A 12,556-nucleotide genomic window follows, 5' to 3' on the forward strand; every position below is an offset into this window, starting at 1 on the left:
ATGGGTGTCCGAAAATGGCGGAAACGAATCTTAGTTACATCCGCGACGATCGCTGAGCTCGTAAAACGTCTGGAGGCTCGCGTGGGAGGAAACGTCAAAGTTGGTGAATGACCCATTGAATGGGCCGCCGCGTCCGGTCAAACCGGTCTCTCGCTGTGTTTATCTCTCGCCGTTCTCGCCGCGGCCACTTTCCTCTGGAAAACAGAGGAAACGCGAACCCTGAGCGAGAGAGAGAGAGAGAGAGAGAGAGAGAGTGTCTCTCCTCATAGACACGGAAACTCGTGAAAAAGCTGTCGGTGGATGGAGCGCAAATTATCGCTCGTCTCGTCGATTCGTCTGGACTCTATCGAAGGAAGTCCTGGTGTCAGCTCGAGTCAAAGGGAAGGCGGCCAACTTGCCGCCCGCACTAACTTGCCCGTTCCGCGCCAAGACAATGAAATCTCTTGTCTAGGAGGGTTTCGAGAGAGGTGGGAATGTCTCACGGTTTTAAGAGGGGGAGAGAAGTGTCGTTGGCGACGAGACGTGGGCAAGAGACTTTTGTGGGAGAGAAATCGAGGGGATGATCGATGCACGTTTGCTCTTATCAGAAATTCGACGGTATTTGACGATTTTTAAAAAAGAATTGGAAGAACAGATATGTTTTTTTTTTTTTTTTGGTTTGGTTTCGATCTCGAGTCTCTGATAGATCGAGAATATTCTACGAAATAATGTAAATAAATTAATTTTAATTGTAAAGGATAAATATTGGATATATATATTTTTAAGTTTTCAAAGTATTCGAAGATATAAATACGATTTAAAGGATCGTGAAGAATAAATGGATACTTAAAATCAACATTGTGCGCACGTACAATCATTAAAATATTTCGTTGATAATAATTCTTGTACAAGCGTCTGCAAGAGATCGATCGGATCCCTTCGGTTCATAAAATAATAACTAACATTAAGTTTTTATCTTATTAGTGTCTCAAAAAAAGCACGTGATCTTGCAAATTCTTTCTTTCTTCCACGTAAATATAAAACCGAAGGAAATTACCGTAATGCTGTACGCATTAAAACGAGTTCTTTTGAACAGAGCTTGCTCGAACCAGCGTCTCTCGTTCTCTTATCCCGACCAATGACCAATAATTTTTTATGTTCCAGGTAAGCCCGTGGCAATTCGTTTTCCATACGCGTACACGAAACGACGTAACTCGTGAGTATTTAACGACAAATACAAACAAGAGCGTTGAAGCGGAACCTTCGATATCCCCGCTTGTAACCCGCTTGATCGCTCGTTCTCTTTGAAATTTTACTACTTTTATTATTCTCTTCAAGAATCAATCGTTTCACCTCTTTTGTTCGACGCTTTCCTTCATACGCAAGTTTTTTCAAAATTTATTCTTCTGAAAATTGTATGATTTACATTCTACATTTAGTTTTTCGATTCTCAATCACTTTTATTCGTCGAACGAATTATCAAACAAAATTTTCATCTCTTTCGTCTGGAAATCGGCAGAAAAGGAAAATGGCGATTGTGGGATCACGATTCTTCATACTTTTTCGCTACAATTTCTGCCAATTATGTAACATTCAGAACCCAAATCAATACCGAATAATCTTCAAAAGACGTAGAAAATCCAGACGTGGAAATGTTTCCACCGGTTTTTCTTGGCTCTCGTTCGCGATCGTTACGAATGGAAACGGTACCCGTCCTGTTTCGAACCCGCGAAGCCGAGCGGTCGAAGGTGCAATTGTTATTCTCGCATAACTTAATGCCTCGATCAACAATTCAAATCGGGCGCCGTGCATAAAATGCAACACCCGCTCGAACGGTGGATATTTCTTGCATCCCCCCTCCTCTCTCAGAGAGAACCGACTTCTTGGCCGGCCATTGTTTATTTAACTGGAGGCTGCGTAACGATCGATTATGGATGAAGCCGAGAAATTGAACGGGGGGGGGGTAAGGAAAGGATATTACTAAGCGCGTGCCAACTGTGCTTTGCTTGCTATTGAAACTCGAGGAATCGTGATCATTTAAAAACAGGAGGTTCAATCGAATTTGAAATGAAATGGATGGACTTCTCTTCGAAATTGGATCTTCGATTAAAATTCGTGATAGAAGAATTTTTCAAATTCCTTTTCAATCGAAATATATTGATTCTGAAGTATTTTGGATTAATTTTGAACAATTATTTTTGTTAATGATCGCGTGGTTAGATTGCGCATTGATAAATCAAGTAGCACGAGTCAACGTTTAATAGGAAGATGCTTCTTCTAATAAATGTACCGATAAGATAAACAATATTCTTGCGAACAGACACTTTACCCAAACGGTTTATATAAATTTCACGGGTCACTAACAGCAGTAGTATCCGAAATAAAAAATTTCATCCTTTTCATCCTACAAAAACATCCTATCGCGAAATAAAACGAGAAAAGAAAAAATAAATAAATAAATATCCAACTAGGAATTTACATATTATCCCAATTATTTCGATCTATTCTCGCTCTTTTCTCTACGAACAAAGATCTTTATCGTTCTCGTTAAATCTTTGTTCGACCGATACGTTGCATTACGAAACTTCAACGAGGACGTTGATCCTTGGACGTAGGCGGAAAGAACACGGTTCTCGAAAGAGCGCGTTTCTGGCTTCTGGCGGGCAGAGGAGGAGGGCCGAAAGGCGGGTAACACGTCTCGGATCGGCGCGTGTGTTACCAGACCGGCGGCGATCTAGTATGCGGATACAGACATTAGCCGTACACGGGGATCGATAAAACGCTATGCGTGTCGCGTTTATTATGCACAGTGTTGCCTTGTCGTGGAATCAGACTTTGCCCTCGTCCTTGGTATCTCTCGTTCTCGTACCTTCCATTCCTCGTGTCACGAAATCGGCGACACGATTTGAATAAATCGGTCGAAACGATTTCAACCGACCGTTGTTGATCGATTCTCGATGATCGATATTTCGTACAAATTGAAAATAATTGGCGCAAGTGAGATCGAAGTTCGATTTTTCCTACTCGATATTTCGTTGCTGGTGTACGAAATCGGCATGAAAAATCGGTCAAATTTCAACGACCGATGATTAATTCTCGATAATCGATATTTCGTACAAATTGAAAATAATTGACGCCAGTGAGATCGGAATTCGCTTTTCCCTACTCGATATTTCGTTGTTGGTGTACGAAATCGGCATGAAAAATCGGTCGAATTTCAACGACCGATGATTAATTCTCGATAATCGATATTTCGTACAAATTGAAAATAAATGGCGCAAGTGAGATCGAAGTTCGATTTTTCCTATTCGATATTTCGTTGTTGGTGTACGAAATCGGCGTGGAAAATCGGTTAAATTTCAACGACCGATGATTAATTCTCGATAATCGATATTTCGTATAAATTGAAAATAATTGGCGCAAGTGAGATCGAAGTTCGATTTTTCCTACTCGATATTTCGTTGCTGGTTAAATTTCAACGACCGATGATTAATTCTCGATAATCGATATTTCGTACAAATTGAAAATAATTGGCGCAAGTGAGATCGAAGTTCAATTTTTCCTACTCGATATTTCGTTGCTGGTGTACGAAATCGGCATGGAAAATCGGTTAAATTTCAACGACCGATGATTAATTCTCGATAATCGATATTTCGTACAAATTGAAAATAATTGGCGCAAATGAGATCGAAGTTCAATTTTTCCTATTCGATATTTCGTTGCTGGTGTACGAAATCGGCATGGAAAATCGGTCAAAGTTCAACGACTGATGATCATATTTTCGATAATTAATATTGTTGTTCGAATTTGGAAGTAAAAGTTATGTTATAAGGAATAAATTGAAAATAATTAGCGTAAGTGCTAAACGCGAAATTAGATTTCATCCCTTTCTCGACATCTCGTGTACTTCGTTAAAATCGGGTGAAAAATTTCAATTCGATGATGATTAATTTCCGTTAATTTGATGTTTTGTTGTTCGAATATATGGTAGATGTTACATTATATGGCGGATAAGTTGAAAATAATTAGTAACTCGATATCTCGTGTTGTTCATCATACTTCGTTGTTCATCGAAATCATTGCGGAAAATCGGTCGAACTTCAACGATGATAATTTAATTTTTGATAATTGAATATTATTGAATTTGGGAGTACAAGTTGATAAATTTCGAAAAAATAACAATAGATAACGTATAATATAAATTGAGTTCAAAAATTGAACGAGAATACTTTTACATAAAAGAAAAAGCAATGTTAAATAAATATTATTTATTAATTAAAATGTAACATCGAGAAATTGAAATGATATCTTGAAAAAAGAAAATTTCTAATGTTTCTATATTTTTGAGACATCCTTTGAGACTTTTAACTTTCTTGGATGAATAATTCATTCATTTTTCTTCCTCTTTCGTATGATTTTGTGAAAATTTAATAGGATTTTTTTTTAATTTTTTATCAACATTCAATGCTTGGTTTCTCGATGTTAACAAAATGTTATGATATCAATAGGTTACGGCATATCGATGACACGATGAAACAGAAATAAAATATCCGATAATTTTGCAGAAAGGAAAAGAGAGAATTATTCAGCTACTTTTTCAATAGCTTGATTGATTATGCCGGTTACTAAACGAGAGAAAGTTCCGACGAGTCTCGATTTTAATCTCTTCTTGCTTCTCCTAAAGTTTTGCAGAAACTTTTTATTTCACTTTTTCCAGGGAAAAAATTTATTACCTTTCAATTTTCATTTCAATTTTCTCAATTAATTACAATCTTACTCAGCTAATGCCTCATTTTCACATACTTATCCCATGTATAATTTTCTAAATTGTTATCAATTTTCCACTCATTCAACTTTTATCACGTAAAGAATTTTTAATTAATATCAGATGAAAAGCTCACCAACCAGCTAATGCCTAATATCCAACAAATAAACACACACTTTCTTCATACAAAAATCTCTCTTCGACTCTAACGTTTCGATTCCATTCATTCCTCCAACTATCCACGTTACACCTCATCATCACGAAGATCAATCAACAATGACACGATACATCATCGATTCTTTCTCCCGCGAATAAATCATTTTGTCGAGATGACAGCGGTTTTTGACCCAAGCCGTTAAAATTTAATCAATCATCAATCGTGATAATCGAATTGCTCGATATCACTCTTCGCTGAAAATTCATTCTCGTCCACGTTTCAGTGAATCTGTCGCGTGGGCGATTGTTCGAGCTTCGAGCCTCGCTTCATCTCGAAAAATACACGTATATATATATACACACGGATCGAAGGAGAGATCGTTACAACGCGAGATAAGATCGGGAGAGGACTCGCGTTATTGGCCACGTTATTGGATGGGACTCGTGTCACGCTTATGCACGCGACGTCATCCGCGAAGCGGAAAGTTGACGGTCTGAAAGGGTTGACGGGCGTCCAACCGATTTTCGTTCCACTCGTTTAAAAGGAAACGGACACCGGTTTTGACACGAACGGCCGGCTACCGGGAGGGGATGGTGAACCGGTGTCGAAGCGGAATCAGACGTTCGCCAATAATAAAGTTGATGATGTTTGATGACGAAGGATCGAAGAACACGATTTTTATATAATTTTATGAAAGAGTTTTCTCGTCCAACAATTTTAAATTGAATTAAAAAGCTTAGAAATCCGCGAAGAAACGTACAGTTCCAGCTGTAGTTGAAGTTCTAGCAAAGGGAAAGAAAAATGATTAAATAAAAAATTCGACGTGTAAAATGTTCCGAGGTTAATATTTGATCTATTGGAGAAGAATTCGACGAGGCTCGAAGGCTCAAAGGGATAAAAGAGCGATCCGAATTATATTGTTCTCCACGCCATGTTCGATCTTTCACGCAATGCGTCACCGAACGCGTTAAGGATGGCAATCAACCATCGAAACGTATCGAGCCCGTCACGGTTCATCCGCTCATCGTTGGACAAACGTTTTTTTTTTTTTTCTCCTTTCTTTTCTCTCTCTCTCTCTCTCTCTCTCTCTCTCTCTCCCCCCCCCCCCCCCCGATATTTCACACACGCCTGGTAAATAGAGTTATTACAACTGCCACGAATCGCGTTGATTTCACCAAACAAGATTTACAGGCGTTAAATCTGTCGTGTGTTCCCGTCGCGATGTAATTTTCCTATTAAATAAAAAAGCGCGATTCGATTAATTCCATTCATAAACTTTACGTGATTACGAAAATTATCGTAACGAGATATAATTGAAATTGATTATCGGAAAACACTCGTCTCTTTATCGCCATTTTTTTTTTTTTTCTACCCTGGCTGGCGTGCGATTCCAAAGTGTTAATACAATTAAATCGGTTTACTCCCTCTCGATCTCGGCTTCTCGCGTTAAAAGAAATTTCAATAAATCCCATCAGCCTCGACGGCGAAATTATATACACTTGATAACAATTGATATCTCGAAAAGCATGCTCATCGATCCATTTAACGTCGCTCGAGTTAAAACACGATCAACTTTCCTATACCGGCCCGAATAACTTTCCATCGAATAATAATAAACAACCTCTTCCTCGCGTTTCCGAAAAATTGCGAAATCCGTTTAACTTCGACCCAAACCGCGAAGAATTCTCTGCAACGAATAAATCAATACCAAAACAAAAAAACAAAAAACAAAATTTCAAAACAAGATGAAAAAAGACGCATCTTCGTAAACATCTCGTTCCATCTCGCGCGTAATTAATTTCGATCGAAAGGAACGAAACGAAGGATTTCACGATCTCGTCTCGTTCTCTCTCTAGCACGAAAGAAAGAAAGAGAATAATAATAATAATAATAATTTCAACCGGCCTTGTTCTCGATCGGGCCCAATTTACGAACGGGTGAAAGTCATCGATTAATTTAACCGACTGGCGGCGGCCCACGTTCGGGTTCGAGGGACAAATAATAATTTTCGGAGGCGGAAATTCTTCTTGGAGAGGTGGATTGAAACGAGGCGGCGGTGGGCCCGGCTCGGCTGTAAAATCGCGTAAAACGGCGGCAGGCTACGCGATTCGTAAATAAATTATTTATACCGCGCGCCGGGGGAAAATTACAAACGGTTGTTGCCGAGGCAAAACGGATTACAAGCATCCTCCACGCTTTAACCGTAATTAAATCATAAATTTCTCGGCCGTAAGAAAACGCCGCTGCATTCGCCGACCTGGTGTGTTAACCCCCCCTCCCCTCTTCCTCCTTTTGTGTCGTTTCCGACTCGTTTAACGCGTGTAATTAAATTTTTATGAATCGGGGATAATTCGTTCATTATCCGTTCTTGTCTCGTTTCGAGGGGAATCGCGTGTATTGATGTGTGTACACGCGTGTGCGTGTGTGTGATTGATTTTTAGACGTGGAAATTTTTTCCGGAAGCGTGAAAAATAAAATACATTTGTGCGGATGTGACGTTCTGTTCCGGAGTGGAGTTGGAGAAAGATATTTACTCGCTTGTTCCACGTATTTGTTTATATTCAAGGATATAAATCGGTGTAATGTCGCGTTTCGTTTTCTTTATTATATGTCGTTTAAGAAGAAGACGTATCGATACACGTGAATGTGTATCCTATTTGAATAAACGTTTTATCCAATCTTTTAAAAATCATTTCAAAGAAACTTAGTTACTCTCTTTCAGAATTCTCCTACAATTTCGACAGTTTTACTCGAATTTATATTGCGCTCTAAGATAAATGATATTTCTGTCACTTTGGAATCTTATCCTCGACCGATTCCTGCACAAACTTTCTGAACTGAAATTAAATATTAATCTCTCTCTCTCTCTTTCTCTGGCAAAATCAAAGAGCGAATGCCACGTTTCCAACGAATTCTGACCGACGAAACTGAGAAAAAAAAAAATAAAGGAATTTTTACCTCGTACGCTGGAGGCGTGTCGCATTAACACACCATCTTTATGTTCATCCTTCCTTAATATAATAATAACAAGGAGAAATAGCTTGGAAATTCCAGATCTTCCAGATCGCGAAAGCGAAACAACAACGTCGTAAAAAATACCACTTGTCCGGTCGAACGATACCCCTTCCTCGAGTATCCTCGACGAATTCGATATTCCCAGTCAACTGCATTCGAATCGCGTCACAAGGGGAGGGGAACAGTGAATGAATCGATAAAGGGGAATGGGCCGCGTGGGCCGAGATCGGGTACTACGTCTCGTTCCCTCTTTATCATCCTGTTTCCACCCTTCTGTATTTGGAGTCCCGGCGCAGGACCGGTTTTTCCTCTTCTCTCACCTCTGCTCGTCCTCCTCTTTCCACGTTCAACCCTGTAACCCAAATAAAACTCGTGATTTATCATATACTCGTTACCTTTGATTTTCCTTTCATTTTGCTTCTGTATCTATGGAGCGATCGTTTTGACACTTTGTTCTTTTTCAATTTTATGTATATAGTTTTATGGGATTTTTATAAGAGGACGTTGATCGGTGATTAATTTTTTCAGAATTTTTGAAAACTCTACTCATTGCTGCCGAATAGTATGAATAAATTTTCTATGTCTATGGAGCGACACTTTTGACACTTCTTTTTCAATTTTATGCATATAGTTTTGTAGAATTTTTATAGGAGAACTTACATTGATTAATTTTTTCAGAATTTTCGAAAACTCTACTCGTTGCTATCGAATAGTATCACGAAAGGCGTGTTTCCTTTCTTTTTTCTATATCTATAGAGCCATCGTTTTGACACTTTGTTCTTTTTCAATTTTATGTATATATAATTTTATAGGATTTTTATAAGAGAACTCACGTTGATTAATTTTTTCAGAATTTTTGAAAACTCTAATCAATGCTACCGAATGGTATTATGAGTAGATGTGTTTCCTTTCATTTTTCGTTTCTATATCTATGGAGCGACCGTTTTGACACTTAGCTTCTTCGTCATTTTCAATTTTATATATATAGTTTTATAGGATTTTTATAAGAGAACTCACGTTGATTAATTTTTTCTACTCGATCACGAATGGTATCACGATAGGCGTGTTGTGTCGCTCGTTTTGCTGCAGATTTTCTGGATCATCGGTACAGAAAAATTGGTAGATCACTAATAAAATCTCATCTCACCCTATGTATGTAATTTATTACCTGTACATGTAAATTGAAAATTTCAATTCGAAATTCATTCTGATATCCTTATTCTAAATAACGATTCGAATAATATGAACTCGTAGACGTGATTTTCTAATTATGCCATTATAAGAATATCCCTAATCTCGTTAATGATACAAATGAAACGAAATCGCGACTAATTGGGATCAATCAACGCGAATGAAACGCACAGAGAACGAGATCCTTCATATTTACGAGCACGAGTGAAACCAGACAATGGTTTCGCAGGGCTCGATTTAAAGCCACCACGTTTTTCGCCTAATCTCGTTATTTGGGGACACGATGCATTCCTGGTCGAATGATCCACCAACGTTCTAAGCCAATTAAAGCGGCCACCATCTCTAGCCTAATTACGCGTATCGAGGATGGTGCATCGTTCGGGACCCAATAAAACCAGTTGCTTCGCGTTGCTCGACCGGCCCGTAATCGAATAATTATATCGATCATAAATCAACGGGCGGGATTAAACCGGCTGGTAATTGCCACTCCTAGTCGACTGGATCGGAGGAGAGGGTTCCTGGAGTGTGCCGGTCGCTTTGTTTGAAATTTCATGGAATTTCAGTTGCTGATTAACCCTGTTGGTTGGTGGAAGATCGTAGATGCGTATATATTTATCTTCGATAACCAATTTTGTAGAATAGTTTTTTTGTAATTGTTTGTTTACACAATTGTAATCAACGAGTTTTCTCAAATTTTGCGACAAAGTAAATCGAGTCTTGGGTTATCCACATTCAAATCTTTTTTTAACGAAATGACACTTAAGAGATACAAGAAGGATGACGATCGCGTTTATTCGCGGCACGGAGAGGTAATTTAACGAAATTGGGTATTCTTGGGTTTGATGGCCGACATTCGATGAATATTGGCATCCGAATGAGGCAGTCATTCAGAAAGGGAAACTCTTATCTCTCTGATCGGGTCGACGAATTAAGGGTTTACAGTTTATGACGATTGCGTGTGAAAATTGGAGGATCAGTCCAATATCCGTATTTATTTATCCCGATAAGAATCGTCGTAATGTTTTGCGACGTTATAATCTCCTGTTTACTCGTTCTATCTCATAATTGAATTTTCTTACCGATATTGAGTGTAAAATCAATATAGTTTCAATATAACTGGAAATCAAACTTTATTTCTTTATATAAAGGAATATCCGTAAATATTTGTTATTTTACGTAATAAAATAAATCGATCCACGAACGAAAAAATTTATAATTCCTATTAAATTTGTTAATTAAAAAAAAAAATTCTCCTTCTAAAAATATATCTCCAAAGATCCTCCAAAGAGGAACAAATTTCGTTCTGTCGGGAAACGCAAGCACGAACGATCCTCCACAAAATTAATCCTCGAACAACCGTTCAACTCAATAACGTTTCTACGCTTCACGTTATCGCGTCAACGATATGCCCTATTCTCAACGCTTTGGCGTTTTACAGCCCGCGAATATTCTGCGAATCCGTCTCCTTCATTGTCGCGATGTGACGATAATTTCCTAAATTCCCAAAGACACAGGGAGAAGGGACGTCGGTTTAACCCTTTGCGCTCCAACGATGACTCTCAGTCGATCAGTAATTCGATATTTATTTATGTTTGATTTTTTTTTAAAAATATTGCTTCACGAATATATTCCTGAGCTCTTATAATCTTATAAAGTGTAGAATAATATACTATCGAATGATTTTTTAATCTCATTTTTTAATGATGTTAATTTGACAGTTGTGTGGCAATAGAAATATTATTTTCAAAGTTTTTGAGTTTCGTTAAGGATGGAATGAAATTAGTCGAAGCGAAGATGAGTTTGATTTTTCGTTATTAAATAACGAAATTATTTCTATTCGTTAAGAAAATAGAGATGTAGTAAGAGAAGATGAAAAATAAGAATAATAGACAGTGAATGTGAGAGCATATTATTGGGGTTGTATTTTATTCACACAAATCACATTATTATTAAAATATCGCATAATAACAATAATACAAATTTTCTTTCTTCATACGCAAAGATACATAAAATATTAAAATATAAAAGTTTTAATTTGTGCGTGAAATCATTTTAGATAATCATTTTAGCTAAGAAATTCAGGTTTGGAGAGTTAAAATCGACGAGTTTATGGGTAATCGGTATCGGTGAAGGGGCTATGCGTGTGCAGGCACGAACGTGTGGGCAGAATTCACGGGCCACGTTGGCCGATAAACAGATAAAAAATAAGATAAGGGATGAAGTGCGAGTAGCAGCCAGTGATCGCGATCATCTTCGACCGGCCGATTTATTGGTTGGTCTGACACGCGTCCGGCTAACGCACGCGATAACGCTCTCCTCCTCTGAATTTTCCAACAATTTCGGCGTCCACGTTTCCTTTTCGATCCTATATTTCACGGTTAATGGCGTTCCATTTTTTGGCGTTCCAAATCTTTCGCCATTAATCGCGCAATGTAACATTTCAATTTGTTGTGTTGTGGATAATTAAATATAGTGTAAATATATATTTCAGATCGGATTCTGAGTTTTGATATATCGTGTCTTTTTTAAAAAGTTTTGTTAATCTGTGAAAAAAATTGTGAAAGAATTAAATGATTGAGATTAGACTCTAAATTTTACAAAAAAAAAAAAAAAAAAAAAGAAGAAGAAGAAATATTTTTCTATCATTAATAAACGATAAAATATAGTCTCTTTTTCGTCGTTTATAAATAAATTTTGAAAAGGTTGAATTTTAGTGTATATTCGAGGTTGAAAAAGGGGCCTGTAAAAGCAAATTCGTGTAAAATAATAAAATGTAAAGTTAAAAATTCATTTATTGCTTTAGCTACGAAACAATATACCGCCGGAAATGGCGAATTATTGTTCGAGTTTCAATTTATTCTATGATTAAATTTGCCTACGTATCTTAATGTTTCATTTAAATGCTCTCGTTTGTACAAAATTTGAATTTCGTATAATAGCCGCGAAACAATCACCTTTATATCTATGTGCAACGGGATAATCAATTCGAGCATTCAATTAAGAAAAGAACGAGAATTAAAAATCGATCCTATGCCAAAATTTATTCTTTCGAAACCTTTATTAACCCAACCAATCAAGCGTGACGGCATACCTATACGCAAAGTTAATTACAAAAAGCGTTCATTTAAATATTCCATGAAAAACTGATAAAAAAGGAAAGCAAAATCGAAAACCCATTTCCAAGAAATATATACATACCTTATACTTGCATAATAAAATAACATTTACAATAAATTCTAGGGATCCCCATTATTCTCGATAACACTAGTGCCCTCTAGTACATCTAGTGACATCAATTAGTAAGACATCGCTAAATTTAAAATTCACACAATTTCACCTCAAAAACACGATAATTCGTTTATGTTAATTATATCCTATCCTTGATTAATATCCATAGAATTTTTCATATCTCTGTGAAAAAGAAAAGGAAAAAAAATAATTCCATCAGC

At 37.3% G+C, this 12,556-nt stretch overlaps 1 protein-coding gene and 1 long non-coding RNA gene across 9 annotated transcripts in view; both read left to right on the plus strand.

Annotated features, from left to right (window-relative positions):
- The window catches only part of kug (FAT atypical cadherin kugelei), a 493,364-nt gene that overhangs the window by 272,129 nt on the left and 208,679 nt on the right, over window positions 1-12,556 (plus strand). The window lies entirely within an intron of this gene.
- The window catches only part of LOC147657147 (uncharacterized), a 105,641-nt gene continuing 94,125 nt past the window's right edge, over window positions 1,041-12,556 (plus strand). The window contains exons 1-2 of the long non-coding RNA XR_015292934.1: window positions 1,041-1,061; window positions 1,144-1,195. This is a non-coding gene — a long non-coding RNA (uncharacterized LOC147657147). The remainder of the gene's footprint in view (window positions 1,062-1,143; window positions 1,196-12,556) is intronic.

This window comes from Apis florea, unplaced genomic scaffold (genome assembly GCF_048593485.1).
Source record: "Apis florea isolate Af1SG1 unplaced genomic scaffold, ASM4859348v1 contig_3203_pilon, whole genome shotgun sequence".
Taxonomy (NCBI): domain Eukaryota; kingdom Metazoa; phylum Arthropoda; class Insecta; order Hymenoptera; family Apidae; genus Apis; species Apis florea.